Source organism: Lissotriton vulgaris, chromosome 3_1 (genome assembly GCF_964263255.1).
Source record: "Lissotriton vulgaris chromosome 3_1, aLisVul1.2, whole genome shotgun sequence".
Taxonomy (NCBI): Eukaryota; Metazoa; Chordata; class Amphibia; order Caudata; family Salamandridae; genus Lissotriton; species Lissotriton vulgaris.
In genome coordinates this window covers 2,068,221,313-2,068,234,849 of record NC_141689.1, presented here as the reverse complement: position 1 = coordinate 2,068,234,849, position 13,537 = coordinate 2,068,221,313, and the positions used below count along the sequence as shown (strand labels likewise).

At 43.2% G+C, this 13,537-nt stretch overlaps 1 protein-coding gene across 2 annotated transcripts in view; it reads left to right on the top strand.

Moving 5' to 3' along the window:
* Positions 1-13,537, top strand: part of TUSC3 (tumor suppressor candidate 3) — a 1,509,257-nt gene that overhangs the window by 455,873 nt on the left and 1,039,847 nt on the right. The gene's annotated exons all lie outside the window — the stretch shown is intronic.

The window sequence follows — 13,537 nt, the reverse complement described above, 5'->3', positions numbered from 1 at the left end:
CCCTTCCTTCCCTCCCTACCCCCCCTTCCTCCCCTCCCTACCCCCCCCCCCCCCTTCCTCTGGGTAAACGGGGTAGGTTATTTCATATATAGTAACAGTCCGTAGACACTTTTCTAACAATTTAATATACTGTCGTAGGTAGCATTTTACAATCTCCTTTATTTGAAGTCAATCACACTTAGTTTGTACGTGTTATAGATCAGTATACTCAAGTATGGATGTTTGTAATAATGCCCCATGCGCAAAATATAAAAAACAAATATTTAGACATTAAGGAAGCGTTTTAAATATTTCTCCATATGCATCTAATGGGTATCGTCTTTACAAATATGAGCCCTTAGTTTTTGTTTACTCGCTCACCACTGCAAATACTAGAAGGGTTTTGTAAAGCTTACCGTAGTGCTCATGGGTACAAACATCCCATACCCATTCTTGCCCCTTGACTTTTAGGCCCCCATCCCCAGCAGTCACCTTTTATGAATAGCCCGTTGATCACCCTTTTCATCTGCACTCACATTTACATTTCCATACTTTATTTTTTCATGAAGAAGCCATTTGTTTCCTACCCCCTCTTCTTACATTCTTACCTTCAGTTGTCTCACTATCTGTCCTCCTTAACCTCACTATTCTCTGTGTTCTTCTCGCAAATCGATTCTCATCTGCATATACACTTCTGCTAATGTGAGGGGGCAGGCCGGCATGGGTCTACTATGTATAGCATTTTATTTATTTTTTATTTTAAAAAGTTTTATAGAGCACGAACAAGACCCAAATGGGTATCAGAGCGCTGTACAGAGTAGTCTTTAGCCATTATACAAAACAAAACAAAAAGGAGGTAAGTGAGAGTACAAACTGTGAGAGAGCATTGAAGAGTAACGAGTAGGGTGTATCAGAGGCGATACAAAAGGGGATGATGGACGGAGCAGTTGAGCAAATCAAACACTCACCCCAGTCAACTGATCTGGGTTTAATCCATCACCATTCTTTAGCTCACTCAGCCACCCCAGTTCAGACATGGCCATATGCAAATCAGTCTGACCCTGTGCCTCATGGGAACAGTCCAGCCCGAACTGCCAAGCCATCTCTTCCGTGGACCGGAAACAAGCATCCTGGGACCGGTTTCGGATTCATAATCCTTATCAGCCAGGCTATCTTGAATCCAGTGGCCAAGTGAGCAAGGGACTCACGTCTGAGCATACCCTGCCAACTTAGTGCGAACAAAGCGTTACAAAAGGATATGATGGACGGAGCGTTGAGCAAATCAAACACTCACCCCCAGTCAACTGATCTGGGTTTAATCCATCACCATTCTTTGGCTCACTCAGCCACCCCAGTTCAGACATGGGTGTATCAGAGGCGCCATGTATTGCTCAGAGTAAAACATCATACAATAAAAGGAACCAAGATGTGCGATCGAGGAACATTAAAAAAAGGGGATCAAGCCAAAATTAATAAATGATGCAGTTAAAGGGGCTATTGAGGACTGGGACAAAACGAATGCAAAAAGAAGGTAAAGACCTATAGAACATCAGAGAGAATACGTCAAGAATTTGGTTATTAACAAAAACACCGGAATATGATCAGTGCGATTAAAGTTTGTTCATTAGTAGTATTTTGACCAGTTTTTTTAAAGGAAATAGTAGAAGGATTTGATCTGATCTCGGATGGTAAGGGGTTCCAGATTCTAGGAGCAAGACCGGTGAACACACGGTTGTACGATCTTTTCTTTTTGAATCTTGGTGGCTTCAAGAGAAGGGTGAACGTACTTCTGAGGCTGAGGGTCCTACTAGAGCCCAATGGCTCAAGTATATTTGCTAGGTAGAATGGGGTATTGTGATGTATGGCTTTATGAGGAAGACAAGCAATCTTGAGTCTGATTCTAGCTTTAATAGATAACCAGTTTAGCTGCAGCAGGTCGGGTGAAATATGATCAAATTTCCTAGATCGTCTTAAAAGCCTGACTGAAGCATTCAATGTAGCTTTGAGTGGGACTAAGCTGGCTTTGGGAAGTCCTGATAGGGTCACCAATCCATATTCCAATCTAGGGATAATCAAGGATTGTACCACTTGCCGGAGGTCTTTGGGGGGAAGGAATGGTTTGATTTTCTTCAGTGTGTTGAGTTGGAAATTGACTCCCCTAGTAGTAGCGCTGATATGTGCTTGCATATTTAGATGTTTATCCAAGGTGACACCTAAAGATGTGGCAGAGTCTACAACATGAGGTGTGCAGTTCAGAGCAGTTAGGTTGTTTAATCCAGTCAAGGGTAGGGGCTGAGTGATTAGGTGGGGTGATCAAAAGAAATGAAATTTTGAGAATATTTAGTAGGAGATGGTTTTGGGCTAGCCATTTCTGAGTTTGTACAAGTGCAGCATTTAAAGTTTTTATGTCCTCCTGTGATGAGATCTTCAGGTACGATTGCGTGTCAACCGCATACATGTGTATTGAATGTTGGCTCTGTTCAGAATGACTGCAAGAGGCTGCATAAAAGATTAGTCTACAACATGAGGTGTGCAGTTCAGAGCAGTTAGGTTGTTTAATCCAGTCAAGGGTAGGGGCTGAGTGATTAGGTGGGGTGATCAAAAGAAATTCCATTTTGAGAATATTTAGTAAGATATGGTTTTGGGCTAGCCATTGTTGAGTTTATGCAAGTGCAGCATTTAAAGTTTTTATGTCCTCCTGTTATGAGATCTTCAGGTACGATTGTATGTCAACCGCATACATTTTGTATTGGATGTTGGCTCTGTTCAGAATGACAGCAAGAGGCTCCATATATAGATTGAAGAGAGTGGGCAAGAGCGTCGAGCCTTGGGGGGCTCCAATGAGGACTGGGGTACTGGAAGCTAGGGCATGATTAACTTTGATCCTTTGCGTGCAGTTGTGAAGGAAGGAGGCAAACCAATTTAGTACCAAGCCCAACAATCCCATCCTATTTTGTAGGAGGTCCATCAAATTTTCATGTTTGATGGTATCGAAGGCTGAGGTCAAGTCTAGAAGGATCAGGAGACAAGAGACATTTTGGTCAAGGGCTCTCACGGCGTCATCCACAATGTGCGCTAGTGCCGTTTCAGTGCTGTGACCTGCTCTGAATCCTGACTGGTGAGGATCCAGGAGATTATATTTCTCAATATGTTTGCAGAGCTGTGAATGAACACATTTTTCCAGCACTTTCACTAGAGTCATACTGCTGGTGATAAGTCGGAAGTTGTTAGGATCTGATAGGTCGGCATTGGGCTTTTTAGGAATGGGAGTAACTTGCCCAACTTTTAGGCAGCCTGGGATCTTTCTCTGTATGAGAGATTCATGAATGATCTTGGACCAAAGAGGGAGAACGGTTGAGATTAAATCTTTATAGAGCTTGGCGGGTAGTGAATCTCCAAAGTGGTTGGAGGGTTTGATGGATGTCATAATGCAAAGTATCTCAGTGTAGTATGGTAGGAGAAAACTGCTCCAAGTAGAGTTGTTTTTGAGGGAGCTGCCCAAAGACTGGTGGTAAATTGTCAAGGATTCAGCCCCCTCCCATGATTCTGTGGGTGGTACTTTGGATAATAAAGTTGGGGCGGTGGGTAATAGCTCCAGCTCTATTTTCGTTGTTTTTTCAGCGAAGTGAGCTGTAAAATCATCACCCCTAGGGAGCATGGATAGCGGAGCAGAGCTCTGGTTTGAGGATTGGATAGATTGTTCCTTGATGAATTTGAAGAGTTTTTTTTCATCTATTTTTAGCTCCATCCAGTTGAGATCTGAAGTGGTCGATTTTTGCCAAGCGTATGTGTTTGTTGTAAACTCTACTCAACTTTCTTAGTTGAGAGTGCTGTCATGAAAGGCGAGTTTCTCCAGAGTCTCTCAGAGAGCATGCTGACTGTCTTGTGCTCTCGTAATGTGTTGGCAGACTTTAAATGTTTAGCACTGTGGGTGCACTGTACTTTTGAAAAATCTGCACCACAGCGGCGCCCCCAACAATCGGGGGATTGTGGATGGTTTTAACAGTAAGTCAAAGAGGTAATGTATCCCACAAGACAAGATTTAAAACAGCATTACAGATACTGTCAGCTCTAGGTGGGGCAGTGAGAGGAGTTTGCTGCCTGTCCAATTGTGGCTGAGGCACCTGTGGTTTTGCAGTATTCTACAGGTTCCCCTCATACAGGGCCCACTGATACTTCAGGTTCCACATCAGGGCCTGTAAATGCCACCTCTAGGCCCAAAACCTCAGATCTACTCTCACTGAAATCAGGACAGAGTCTGGGGCATCGGTATCATAGCCTTAATGTCCTGAACTCGTTGTGATGGAAGTAAGGTCTGAAACTGCATTATTTTCTGGATCGCTCCAATGAAGGGGAGTCTCTGCAAAGAGATTTAGTGTGACTTTGGCATGTTGATAGTGAACCCTAGCAATGTCAGATGGTTTACTGTCTTCTGGAGGTGGGCTACAACTGACTGTAATGATCTTGCCTTCCTCAGCCCACTAATGAGGTAGGGGTAAACTAGAAACGTCTTCCTCTGAAGGTGTGCTGCAATCAGCACCATCATTTACATGAAGACCCACAAAGCACTGGTGAGGGTGAAGGGGGGCACTGCAAATTGAAAATGTACCTGGCCCACCTTGGACTGCAGGTGGGGACTATGGAACTACAAAATGGATATGTGGAAGTAGGCGTTCTGCAAGTCCAAAGCCACCATTCAGTCACCTGAATATGACCTGGTCATCTTTAATCTGTCCTTACACAAAATTTTCAGATTGCAGATATCTAAAATGGAATGAAGGCCTCTGTCCTCCTTCAGCCCGATGAAATTGCAGAAGTAACAGTAATTTCCTATTTCTGAGGCAGAAGCCCCTCTAAAACTTTTTGGCCTAAAAAGCCTGCAAATATTGGAGCAAGATGGACAGTTGCTCCTCTGAAAGACTCTTTGTTGTGGGCAGAAGTTGTGAATTGTCTAAGAAATGAGAAGGCATATTCTTCTTGACTGATCTGAAAGACCCACTTGTTATGTGGAGGAAGGGTTGGATCCAGCCTCCCTCAGGGTGGTCGTATGCAATTAAGGGCAAATGAAAGTGGTCAGTGGCTCATGCAGCAGGAGATTTAGAGTGCGCAGACCCTTGATGGCCTGTGTGTTGTCTACTTCAAGCCTACTGCTGACCCAGAAAGAATTTGGGTGCCTGTTGCAGGGCAGCGATCCTTGATGTTGGTGTACCAAGCCTCTGGATTAATACTCAGAGCAGCAAAACTGTTGTGAGTACTGTTTTGCAGGGGTGGAAAGGCATAAGGAATGTGCCATGACCTGGCTCTCATTAAAGTGTTCTAATGCTGAATAGTCCTTCTCACCAAACAGGCAAAAACATTCCGAATGGCATGTCCATTAAAAAGGTTTGGATCTTGCTTGAGAAGCCCTTGGATCTCATCCAATCATGATGCCAAAGAACCACACTAGTGTCAGCTGCTCTGCCCAGGTAGTCAACAGTGTTCAACCCGGAACAGATGATACATTATGGCCCACATGCATCATCCCGGGATTTTGCGAGTTCTAAAGTGCAAAAAATAGGGGATGCATGATTATTTTCTGTAAATTTATGCGATTTGGTAAAAATCGCAATTTTTACCGAATCGCATAAATTACCGAAATACAATTTGCAAATTCGCTATTCCCATTGCTTCCTATGGGCAAAAAGGCCCATAGGAAGCAATGGGAAGGCATTAGCAAATTGCGATTTTCACTTTGAAAATCGCAATTTTTTAATGCATTTCATGGGTGCAGGGAGGGGTCCAAAGGACCCCCCCATGCACCCCTGAAATGTATTTTTCGCATCATGTTTCACACACACATGTCCTAAGGACATGTGTGTCCGTAACATGAATGTTGAAAAAAATGCATTTTCAGCGTTTTAAACACTTTTTGCAAATTTACCGAGTGGTTCAACCACTCGGTAAATTTGACCCCCTAATTGCGATTTCGCAATTTTAAAAGTAATCATGCATTGCTTTTAAGAAATAGCAAAAATGTTGCGATTTATAAATTTGCTTGATGCATCCAAAAAAGCATTTTTGGAATCACAAACGGCCGATTTTAAGGAATCGCACCGTTTGCGACTCCAAAAATGCTTCATGCATGTGGGCCTTTTTAGCCTGATGGTTTTAGCCAGGTTGGTCCATAATTTCTTTGGGATTGCCGGCAAGATATATAGCTTAGGAATATCCCCCCAGCAAACAGCTGGCATTCAGTGATCAGAGGTCTATTCTGACCAAAGGAAAATTTGGTTTCCCAAATACCTAAATTTATTTTGAATGTCTGGTAGAGTCAAGTAGAATGAGTTAGGGTTCACCCTTCTGCTGGAAGACGGAACCACCAAAATCTTGGTGTTGGATGCTGTGTCAGAAAGTGAGGGCCGCCTGGCACTAGACTGTGCCACCTGCCTAACTGCCTGTTCATTGGAGGACAGGAACAAGGCTCAGACCAGGTGACCTTTAGAGTGTCAGTCAGGGCTTTATTAAATGAAAGTGAGGGTTTAGATGAGGTTTGCCTGTGATGCAGTACGTTAGTTTTAATTCCATATTTTAAAGTTGTAAAACCATACCTCCACTGCTAGTCTCATTACCACAGCAAATGATGCACTCTCCTCTGTTGATGGATCGGGGAAATACTCAACCCAGTGTCCAACCCACTTGGCCTCCTCCAAATCCATGCGTTATTTGCTATCATTATAGTCTTGGGAATTAATCCCTCATCTCCACTGTCATCTCCAAAGGCTGGTTGAAGTGATCCAAACCTTGTGAGCACACAAAAACAATTGTGGGGGCAGCTCCTCTCCCATTGGAATTTTTGCCTGGGTAACTAGCAGGACACCAGGAGCATGCAGGCCCATCTGCCTGTGACAGGGTGGACACACATAGAAATTAAGTCTGGGGCACAGCCCTGATGGTCATCCTGTTAATGAGAAAAATATCTCCGACAACCAAAACCTTTGTCCACTGTCTGGGAGCAATACACATTTTACCACTTCCATGAACAGTCAATTGGCTCTGAACACTGGCTGAAAGGCACATTTGGCTCAGGCAGGAAAATAACTTCCTAAAAGTGTCATTTTCAAAATGGTAAACTAGAATTTGACTTGTCCATTCAGTTTGAATTTTAATTACCATTAAAGTGAGTCCCTATATCATTTTCTAGTCATTCCCAAACTGGAATTAAGCAATATAAGGTGTTATATGGTTAATATTGACACTAATGTCCCAAGCAATCAGCGGATATTGTTCCTAAGGTTACACATTTTCATCTGCCTCTTTTTGAGCTACTTTGCATAGTAGTTAGAATGATGTTAGGAATTTAAACCCAGAAGCTAAGGTCAAACACATCTCTAAAGAGTGTTCTATTGTATATGATGAAAAATCTTGGTTCTCTAGTGAGGAGCTTTATATGAATGAAAGGATGACCTAATTATACAGAATAAGTGTAGCTTTCCCTTCAAATAACCTCATCATCATACCGTTCATCATGTCATCCTCCAAGACTGGGAATATTTAGGATTAAGTAACCTAGGTTCATAACTAGAATGCATGTGCTGGAAGGTGCTAAAGTTTTGCAAATTCATTTTTTTACTAAATTTGGGAAGGTAGTCTAGTATTGCTCAATGAGGAGGCATCCTATTGCAACCTAGTAACCAACATAGAACGGGCAGTTCTGAAAAAGTGACATGTTAGATTCTCAGTCCCTATGAAAGACATACAGGGTCTTATTTCTGGACTATGGGAGGGCAATGTGATCCCAACTATTTTGAATATGATGGAACACAAGAACCAGATGTTGTTTGGTATTTCTTTTGACACTCTTGATAAATATGCTGTCAATGCTTTACCCAGGTTGCAAATTCTTATACCATTACTAAAGGTTCCACGTGGGTCTACAACTGCTCCTTAATCTCAGTAAATCAGAGAATTGTGAACTGAATAGATGCCTCAAATGTCTTTTTATTATAAATGGTTCTACAGGTTTCTCACCTTTAGAATATCCCGAGGCCAAAGACTGAATCATGAAGATTTTTCAGCATAGCTCGGGAGTGCTTCTAGGTGGCGTTATGCTCCTCTGCGATTACTACGCTCTGTCTAGGGCGTGACGGCTGGAGACTCACATAGGTGGGACCTTGGTTCCTTTCTGATGTCAGTTCCTTTTGTTTCCACACCACCTTATGCAGAACCGTAGCTAATTGTTAACACTTACTTGTCCGTGAATACGTTTTTTTTCTTCACAAATTCCTTTCCAAAATGCATGGGAACTTGTCCCCTACTACAACTACAAGGTTTACACGTTGTGGGACTATTTCAGACAGATGTCTGTGACAGATCCCCATGAGATATGGCTGGTGCTTGGGTTATCTCACAAGTCCAAATCATGTGGAGAGTATGCACTGATGCACCTGAAGGAGATCCAGGACTACAAACCAAAGCTGTATGTCGCTGAACGCTCTAGGAATTTGTGTAAGATCCACTTCCTCTGCAAATGAAGGATGCGGATATGGTCTCGCTCTTTTGGCTACTCTCTACACAGAATGTCATTTGGATAAGTCCTCTGCTAAGTCCAAGTCCAAAAAGAAGCAGAACAAGTCCTAGCAGACTTCGTCCTAGCCTTGCCACTCTCTTTCCTGAGGCGTAGTGATGACATCAATGTGCCCCTCTGTCTCACTCTCGGTCCAACTCTGAGGAGCTAATTCTTCAGTTGATCTCAATGCACCCTGAATTTCCAGGGCCATTGGCGATGTTGCAACACACTGAGACAATTAAAGAAGTTATGCTCTAAATCTTAAGCACCCTGATGGTTCCCTCTGGCATACCTTTGAGTCCCATGAACCAATGGAGTCCTCTAGTTGGGTTACCCCTGACAGGTCCACCCTCTGTGCTATTCGTGCCTCCTAAACCAACTTAGGGTTAAGCTCCAACACCAGAGATGACTCTACTTTCAGCGCCACAATCCTGAAATATCAATGCTGGTCCGATGCCTGAGAAGAACACTGGATTACCTTATAACATTGTCCTATCTAACTCAGAATCTAATCTGTGTTGACCTCGGCTGAAGTTGTTTTTCCAGCACAGTTCTGATGCTTCAAGCCTCGGTACATTTGAAATCTGATAACACAGTGCCTTTTCCCAGGTGCTGCTCCAACAACATTTTAGATTGGACTCTGAATATAGTCAACTAGCTCTTGGTGATGATGGTGATGACTTTTCCTTACAATATGACGACGATAAATTTGATTCGGGTCACTAAGAGGTCAGTGGATTAGACATATTCCCGGATATTAGGCTGGGTTCCATCCCTAACCCTTTCACAGAAGAATCTGCCTCACTTTCCGTAGTCATTAGATGAGCTCTCGAGCTCTTGACTTATTTGCAGTTATATTCTTTTGTGATGAAAACTATCATCCTCATTGAGGTTTTACACCCTTATCTGAATCTTTACAGCTGTTCAACAAATCCCTGACATAATTCTCTTATGGGTACTTGGGGTAAACGCTACTCCTGTCCACCTGTGAACAGACCTGTGACATGATGCCACAGACCCTCTCCGGGTGACCCTGCTTCATGCTTCAGCACTTCAAGACTGAGAACCTGGTAGTTCAGGCATGTAAGACCATGGTCAGACCCACTTATTTTTGTTAGACTTGGCATCTATGGTGGGGTTTCCCTGACTTTTTGCCTCTACCTCCTGTACTTTTGATGCTGGATTTCATTTTTGCTGGCTTAGATGCTTTGGGAACTTTGCCACTGCTGATCAGTGTCAAAGTGCAAGTCCCCCCTGTGTAAATTGTGATTACAATTGGTTCTCGCTGATTGGCATATTTGATTTACTTGTAAGTCCCTCACTAAGTGCATTGAGTGTGCCAGGGCCTGTAAAACAAATGCTACTAGTGGGCCTGCAGCACTGATTGTGCCCCCCACATGCGTAACCATGAAAAAGTTTCTCAGACCTGCCACTGCAGTGTCTGTGCGAAGTCTTTTAAGTGCCATGTCAACTTGGCAAGGACATCCACTTCCCAGGCCATAACCTTCCCTTTTCTTACATGAAAGGCACCCCTATGGTAGACCCAAGGTACCCCCATGGGCAGAGCACAGTGTATGTGAAAGGTAGGACATGTACTGATGTGTGTGACATGGCCTGTTAGTGAAATACTACCAATTTCATTTTTCACTATTGAAAGGCTATCTGTCCCATAGGATTGAATGGGAAATACTTGGTAACAATTTACAAGTATAGCTTCCCGTTGGTTCAAGATAGAGAAATAAAGTTTAGACTCTCTGAACTCAGAATTGAATACATCTTTTAGTAACTCTGGTTTTTACATTGTGTGTTTGAAAATGCCCCTTTTCGAAATTTGGCATTTTCTTGTCTAACCATTATGTATGGCTCTGCCTGTTTGTGTATTGACTGTTTGATTTTGAGTGACAGGGGCTGGGGATGTGCATTCATTGTAGACAGCCACTGGAGGGTTGAGGTGTGCCTGGCCCTTCTTGCATGACTCAGAGCTGAGCTGAATGGGGCTTTGCTACATTTAGAGTAGTGGGAGGAGATTGTCTTGCACCTCAATAGGGCCTGTCTCCACCCCCTGTGGTCATACTGCACCGGTGAAGACAGAACTGGTTTGGACTGGGCTAAGAGACTCTTACACAAAGAGAAGAAAGACATTTGGGGTTTAAGTATTACACCTAAAACCCCAGAACTTTAGATCATTTCTGGACTCCAGGGCTCGAAAAATCCACAAGCCTGTGCGCATTTGTGAGCCAGATTTAATTAGGGCAAGCTATTTTTAGGTCCTACACGCTCTTTCTGGCGAGCGGGAAGACAAACTGACATTTGGCCTCTGTCTTTGAAAGCAGAGCAAATGCGACAAGATAGAAAGATTTATAGGCATCTTTATTGCTCACAAAGTAAAGGGGCAATAAAATGCTGTTAAATCTTGTTAAGTTGTCACATTTGCTCAGAGGTCAATTGCATTACAGTTAGGTCGAGTAGACTTTTTAAGCTACTAGACATGCACGACTAGTAACAATTTTTTGATTTTTCAAACCCTGAAGAGGAACCTTTGCCAAAGAAAAGAGCTGAAGAGCTGTGAGGGGGGAGTACAAGCCCTTTGCTGTGTGCTGTGTGGGGTTGGCCTGCAGTTGCTCTCTCTACCAAGGAAAGGACAAAGACTGGAACTTTGCTTTGAACCTGCTTAAAGAAGTTCTCCAAGGGCCTTGTGTGCTGGCCTCCTGTTCTGAAGTCTAAGGGACACAAAGAGTTCACCCAGCTCCTCTGAACCCTGTTGCTGAAAGTTCTGACCTGCCAGGATGTGCCTATTCTAGATGTGGGCCTCCAGAGGTTGTCTCTGCTGCTGGGAGCTGGAATATAAGAAGAACTGAAGAAATCTATGCATCGCTCTTCTTGCGGCCGTTTTTCCAAAAAAGCAGTCACATGCAAGAAGAATCTCCACTCATTTCTGCACTGCTGCAGATCCAATGCAGCGCCTGTCGTGGCAGGAAGAATTGACGCATCGAGGGATCGCTGCTAAAGAAACTGATGCAGCGCCGCTCGATGCCACTGCATCAATCACAGACCCATCCTGGATTTCCACACATCGTACCTGTGCTGCAAGTTTTCCCAAAGCATCACCCGTGGACCAGAATAATTTTGGAGTCGACACATCACTTCCCCCTACGAACCGGAATTGACGCATCACTTCTCCTGCGTTCAGCAGAACTGTCGCATCACCTCCCCAAGGTCTCAGGGACTGATGCATCTCTTTTTTTCTTGACGTTTCCCATCTCGGGTCTGTTTGGCCTTGTGAATTTTGACGCATTTACAGCTACTTTGTGAGAAATCAATCATCCATAATTTTCTATGGACTTTTTTTAAAGTGTATTGGATTTTTTGACGGTTTGGTCTTGTTGAGTTTAGATAATCATACTTTATTTTTCTAAGCTGGTGTGGTATCCATTTGTGGTGTTATCACTGTATTATTTTGTGTTTTGAGTACAAATACTTTACACATTGCCTTTGGGATAAGTCTGCCTGCTCGTGCCAAGCTACCCGGGGGTCGAGCAGGGGTTATCTAAAATGTTTATCACCCTTACCCTGACTAGAAGCAAGGGCCCCTATTTGGACAAAGGTACCTACCTCTGCCAATTAGAAAACCCAATTGCTTACAATTCTTCTATGAATGCCCCAGACTACGAGTCACACAGAAGTGAGGACTTTGTAAAAAGCATGTTCTCTAGCCTTGACCCTAGGTCAGCTAGAAGCAGCTATTTGCTGAATAGATACTCCCATGCATTACAAAACATTGTCACAGAGATCTAACCAGCGGTCCCAGAGGAATTCCACACCACCTTGGCCCAGATCATTTAAGATGGACAGGCCGCTGCCAAATATGTCATACGGGTAGACCTGGACAAGGTCGACAGTCAAGCCAGCGTCTTCAGAACTAATGTGTTGCTCAAGCACAATGCAGGGAGGACATCCACTACCATTTCAGGATGCTATTTTTGCTGAACACTTTTTTGTTGGTATTAGGATTCGGCATACTTTACTCCTACTAACCAATGGTAAAGTGCTTGTGCTTTCTCTCCAAAACATAGTAATATTTGTATACTCCTAATTAGCCCATTTAATTGACATATATTTCCTTAGTAAATTGTATTACGTGTACCCAAGGCATGTAAATGAGATACTACAAGTGGGCTGAAACCACTAAAGTAGAACTGGGAATCATGCCTCTGAAGGAAGCTTGTAGTGCAGGTTTAACTGCCATTTCAATCTGGAAAACTAAGCATTTTGCCAGGCCTAAACCTGCTTTTTTATTACTTATACGTCTCCCTAAGGTAGGACCTAAAGGCTCATCGGGCAGGGTACATGGTATTTTAGAATCAATCATATTTTATTGCGTGGTATAGAATCATTATACACAGCTCAGCTGCCTACATCCAGTTGCCGGCAGAGCGTAATGTTACGGTCAGTACACAGCTTACAGGTCTACAGCCCGGAGGGCGACCGAGGGGAAAGAAGAAGATTCAGACTACAGCGTACAGACAAGGCAATTGCTAAGACACAACTTTTATAAAAGAGAAGGAACATGAAAATAGACAAACACCCAACCCCTCCACCCCCCAAACTCCCCCCACTCCGCATCAGTCTGTAACTCTCCCTCCTACCTCCCCATGACCGCCGGTCACAGCTCAGTCCCAGCTCAGAATTATTGTACATGGTATTTTGAAAGTAAGACATGTGTACTTACGTTTTACATGTCCTGGTAGTCACAAACCCCCAAAGTAATTTTTCACTACTGCAAGGCTAGCTGTACTATAAAATAACACTGGTTTACCTTATTACACTTAGTAAGTGATCAGTTTAGTGCAAAGAAAGAAATACTTATTCCACTCATTTGGAATAGGAATGTAATATCCTTTTAACTAATAAAGTCTGATTTTAAGTTACTATTCTGAAAATGCCACGTTTAAAAAGTTGCCATTTTTTTTTCTTTTCTTTTTTTTCCATGTTCACAAAAAAAGTTGCCATTTT